The sequence below is a fragment of the Coffea arabica genome, chromosome 3e (genome assembly GCF_036785885.1).
Source record: "Coffea arabica cultivar ET-39 chromosome 3e, Coffea Arabica ET-39 HiFi, whole genome shotgun sequence".
Classification (NCBI taxonomy): domain Eukaryota; kingdom Viridiplantae; phylum Streptophyta; class Magnoliopsida; order Gentianales; family Rubiaceae; genus Coffea; species Coffea arabica.
This window is the reverse complement of record NC_092315.1, coordinates 1,008,666-1,014,875: the sequence shown is the minus strand read 5'-3', so window position 1 is coordinate 1,014,875 and position 6,210 is coordinate 1,008,666.

The window sequence follows — 6,210 nt, the reverse complement described above, 5'->3', positions numbered from 1 at the left end:
AGAAGGAAATCAAGAACGAAGTAACGATAACATGCAGATTATATAGCACAAGATCCCATTTTTTGTAGCATTATTATCTAGGAAAGCAAATATTAGGGATTGCATGTTGATTATATAGCACAAAATTTCATTTTCTTGGCAACCACGGAAGCAGATATTATCCACATTACCTAATTACCATTGATAAAGTACATCAACCATGAAATGAAACTAGTTTTTGCAACTTTGCAAACTTGCGAAATGTCTCAAAAGTAGAACGTACTATAAAGTGGAGTCTAAAACATACTACAATAGTCATATCTCATAATCTCACTCATGCGTTTTTGCTTCTTCCCCTGGTCTCCACAGCACGTGAGACTCCTACCTTTGCGCGTCTAGGAATCCGCCCATTGCAAATGTATCCCTCCTCAAAAACTTGAACTATCATGCCCGGAGGATTCTTTAGATCAAGTACAAGATGAACGACAGAATGTTTTTCCATGTCAAGTTGTTCACCCACCTCGGGGGTGAATTTTTCAACCCCTGCAAACTGAAGCACCTTCATATAGTATCACATAATAGTCAGTCTATTCACATAAAACTATAACAACAATAATAGCCACATATATTCCAGTCCAGTATATTTTGCTAGGATCCAAATGCGGAACAAACAACTATTGAGATTTCAATCACACAACAATTTAATGAGCAAACAAGCCACAAGCATGAAAGATAAACGACACACAGTATTTAACGTGATTCGGCTCCACCATTGAGCCTACGTCCATGGAGAGAAACCCATTATTTATTATGAGAGAAAAATCCTATACAAGAATACAACTTGAACCCAAGTCCAACCTTTGTATACCATCTCTCATCTCCCAAGAACCCTCTCTCATCCCATGTATAAGGTTACATGATGCCATCTTGTGTGCCCTTGTGTATATCTGTGTAGTATGCCAACCCACCTATTTATAGGGAATATTATTTGGCCAAAAATCAAATAACAATAGGAAACCAATTCTAATCCCTACATTTGTAGGAAATAACTTCTAATTCTAAACTAAATAGAATATTTCTTGGCTACTACTTCAAGTAACTAAAATCAATTAGAAAACTAGTTACTTCCACACAAAACAAGAAATCTACCTAAAAGAAATTAAGCCCATTTCTTAACATATTCCAGTCGTAAGAAAATGGATACGTACCTCCTCTAAGTGTGCTTTTCTTTTCATGATCTTGTACGTCAATGTCCAAAATCACATTAGCCAACCCTAAAATGAACAACCCGAAAGACAAAATAAAACCACTGATTAAGGGAACAATTAATGTTCAGTAAACCCAATACAAATAAGCACTAAATCTGCCATATGAATATCCCAACAAATGCAAAATATAAACAAACACTCGGAGCATCTAAATCGATTCAGTAATCTAAGTCCAATCAAAACACTATTAAAAGTGAAATAGAGAGGAAAAAAGGTACTGGGAACTTTTAGAACTCAACATGCTAAAGACAAAGTCAGATTGTTTCTTCCTTTTTTCAACGCTATAAACACGATATAAAGAAGTAACACAAGTCCTTTCTGAGATTCTTAGAAAAACACACGTGTTAGACTTGAATCTAAGTCGTTCAAAAGCTGACTTAGGTATAAGATCCAAAAATCTGAAAACTCATCAACCCAACATTTTTTTTTTACCTGAATGGCATCCAGGTACATCTTCTCCTTCACCTCAGCCTCCATCTCAAAACTTTATATCTTCGCTTGGAGAAGGTTGATCCTTTTGTCGGTCCAAAACCAAAAAGATGAGTATTGTTTGTCACGGGTTTTCATCAACTCTTTCAAATTTTTTGTGAGCTGAGTAGCCTCTTTTTTGACTGCAAGTATAATCTTTCTTTTACTCTCTCTGACAGTCTTCTTCATCTCCCCACATCTTTCATCATGATTTAACTCATTCTGCTTATCAACATTCCTTGCTTATTCCATTTGTGTCACAGCTATCAAAATAGAAAGGGTATTGCTAGCACAAAACCCTATCGTATTAGGACTAGAAGCCATCTCCTTTCCAAACTTTTTAGCTATCCAAACAAACTTTTGAGCCATGCCACCAAAATGAGGAAGAACTTTCATGCAACCAAAATCAGGAAAAACTGGCATCGTTTTTTATGTGTTTGAAAAAGGTTATAAAAAGATAAAATTTTGGTGAAAAGTTGCCTTGGGTTGTATTTATTTAATAGATAGAATAGGTTGGTCTAAGGGGGATTTTGTCATTTTGATAGGAAGCTAAGCTGATGTGTGCTAGTGCAACAGTTGAGCTATACAAACAACACAACTTTTCTGTACAAACTTGCTACTTAATTTGTTCACCCCAAAGAAAGATTAAAAATAAGATTTTTTTTTGTGCTTTTTTATTCTGATTTTTTAAAATTAACCTTTACACAATTAGAAGCAGTTAAAAACACGATCAACATCAATTAATTTTTTAAAATATTAGATTACCATCAAGTCATACATACACATTATAATTAATTTGTAAATGATGCAATAAAAACTAGAGTAAAATTCTTAGAACCAAAAATTTCTAAATTTCATGGTTCTTAATTTTTCTTTTTTGTGGTTTATCTCACTGGACTTTAGCATGAGGTGAAGTTTACACCTGCTCATTCTTAGAAAAACACACATGTTAGTCTTGAATCTAAGCCATTCGAAAGCTGACTTAGGTATAAGATCCAAAAATCCGAATGCTCATCAACCCAACATTTTTTTTTACCTCAATGGCATCCAGGTACATCTTATCCTTCACCTCAGCCTCATTCTGAAAACTTTCTGGTTTCGCTTGGAGAAGGTTGACCCTTTTGTCGGTCTAAAACCAAGAAGATGAGTTTTGTTTGTCATGGGTTTTTATCAACTCTTTCAAATTTTTGGTGGGCTGAGCAGCCTCTTTTTTGAGTGCCAGTATAACCTTTCTTTCACTCTTTCTGACAGTCTTCTTCACATTTCTACATTTTTAATCATGGTTTAACTCATTCAGCTCATCAACATTCCATGCTTGTTTCATTTTTTTGGTTTAATAAATGCCATGTGAATAAGATGAAATTGACCAAATGATCTATCAATTTTATTTTCGAAATTTATTACTGGGTTATTGGATGGTTTGATTCAGATTGAAAATTAGGTTCAGGGATGTAATAGCTTTAATTTTTAAATGTCAGGGACGAATTTATTTCATTTTAAAAGTGAGAGACGAAAAGAATATTTTTGCGAAATGTGAGGGATGAAACAGGTCATTTTCCCTAAAAAAAAGAAGGTCACCAAGCAGAAAGAAACAAAAGGAGAAAAAATTGCTGTTGTGGTACTTCATCGCATTTAATCAATCACATTGTGAAGAAGGAAATCAAGAACGAAGTAACGATAACATGCAGATTATATAGCACAAGATCCCATTTTTTGTAGCATTATTATCTAGGAAAGCAAATATTAGGGATTGCATGTTGATTATATAGCACAAAATTTCATTTTCTTGGCAACCACGGAAGCAGATATTATCCACATTACCTAATTACCATTGATAAAGTACATCAACCATGAAATGAAACTAGTTTTTGCAACTTTGCAAACTTGCGAAATGTCTCAAAAGTAGAACGTACTATAAAGTGGAGTCTAAAACATACTACAATAGTCATATCTCATAATCTCACTCATGCGTTTTTGCTTCTTCCCCTGGTCTCCACAGCACGTGAGACTCCTACCTTTGCGCGTCTAGGAATCCGCCCATTGCAAATGTATCCCTCCTCAAAAACTTGAACTATCATGCCCGGAGGATTCTTTAGATCAAGTACAAGATGAACGACAGAATGTTTTTCCATGTCAAGTTGTTCACCCACCTCGGGGGTGAATTTTTCAACCCCTGCAAACTGAAGCACCTTCATATAGTATCACATAATAGTCAGTCTATTCACATAAAACTATAACAACAATAATAGCCACATATATTCCAGTCCAGTATATTTTGCTAGGATCCAAATGCGGAACAAACAACTATTGAGATTTCAATCACACAACAATTTAATGAGCAAACAAGCCACAAGCATGAAAGATAAACGACACACAGTATTTAACGTGATTCGGCTCCACCATTGAGCCTACGTCCATGGAGAGAAACCCATTATTTATTATGAGAGAAAAATCCTATACAAGAATACAACTTGAACCCAAGTCCAACCTTTGTATACCATCTCTCATCTCCCAAGAACCCTCTCTCATCCCATGTATAAGGTTACATGATGCCATCTTGTGTGCCCTTGTGTATATCTGTGTAGTATGCCAACCCACCTATTTATAGGGAATATTATTTGGCCAAAAATCAAATAACAATAGGAAACCAATTCTAATCCCTACATTTGTAGGAAATAACTTCTAATTCTAAACTAAATAGAATATTTCTTGGCTACTACTTCAAGTAACTAAAATCAATTAGAAAACTAGTTACTTCCACACAAAACAAGAAATCTACCTAAAAGAAATTAAGCCCATTTCTTAACATATTCCAGTCGTAAGAAAATGGATACGTACCTCCTCTAAGTGTGCTTTTCTTTTCATGATCTTGTACGTCAATGTCCAAAATCACATTAGCCAACCCTAAAATGAACAACCCGAAAGACAAAATAAAACCACTGATTAAGGGAACAATTAATGTTCAGTAAACCCAATACAAATAAGCACTAAATCTGCCATATGAATATCCCAACAAATGCAAAATATAAACAAACACTCGGAGCATCTAAATCGATTCAGTAATCTAAGTCCAATCAAAACACTATTAAAAGTGAAATAGAGAGGAAAAAAGGTACTGGGAACTTTTAGAACTCAACATGCTAAAGACAAAGTCAGATTGTTTCTTCCTTTTTTCAACGCTATAAACACGATATAAAGAAGTAACACAAGTCCTTTCTGAGATTCTTAGAAAAACACACGTGTTAGACTTGAATCTAAGTCGTTCAAAAGCTGACTTAGGTATAAGATCCAAAAATCTGAAAACTCATCAACCCAACATTTTTTTTTTACCTGAATGGCATCCAGGTACATCTTCTCCTTCACCTCAGCCTCCATCTCAAAACTTTATATCTTCGCTTGGAGAAGGTTGATCCTTTTGTCGGTCCAAAACCAAAAAGATGAGTATTGTTTGTCACGGGTTTTCATCAACTCTTTCAAATTTTTTGTGAGCTGAGTAGCCTCTTTTTTGACTGCAAGTATAATCTTTCTTTTACTCTCTCTGACAGTCTTCTTCATCTCCCCACATCTTTCATCATGATTTAACTCATTCTGCTTATCAACATTCCTTGCTTATTCCATTTGTGTCACAGCTATCAAAATAGAAAGGGTATTGCTAGCACAAAACCCTATCGTATTAGGACTAGAAGCCATCTCCTTTCCAAACTTTTTAGCTATCCAAACAAACTTTTGAGCCATGCCACCAAAATGAGGAAGAACTTTCATGCAACCAAAATCAGGAAAAACTGGCATCGTTTTTTATGTGTTTGAAAAAGGTTATAAAAAGATAAAATTTTGGTGAAAAGTTGCCTTGGGTTGTATTTATTTAATAGATAGAATAGGTTGGTCTAAGGGGGATTTTGTCATTTTGATAGGAAGCTAAGCTGATGTGTGCTAGTGCAACAGTTGAGCTATACAAACAACACAACTTTTCTGTACAAACTTGCTACTTAATTTGTTCACCCCAAAGAAAGATTAAAAATAAGATTTTTTTTTGTGCTTTTTTATTCTGATTTTTTAAAATTAACCTTTACACAATTAGAAGCAGTTAAAAACACGATCAACATCAATTAATTTTTTAAAATATTAGATTACCATCAAGTCATACATACACATTATAATTAATTTGTAAATGATGCAATAAAAACTAGAGTAAAATTCTTAGAACCAAAAATTTCTAAATTTCATGGTTCTTAATTTTTCTTTTTTGTGGTTTATCTCACTGGACTTTAGCATGAGGTGAAGTTTACACCTGCTCATTCTTAGAAAAACACACATGTTAGTCTTGAATCTAAGCCATTCGAAAGCTGACTTAGGTATAAGATCCAAAAATCCGAATGCTCATCAACCCAACATTTTTTTTTACCTCAATGGCATCCAGGTACATCTTATCCTTCACCTCAGCCTCATTCTGAAAACTTTCTGGTTTCGCTTGGAGAAGGTTGACCCTTTTGTCGGT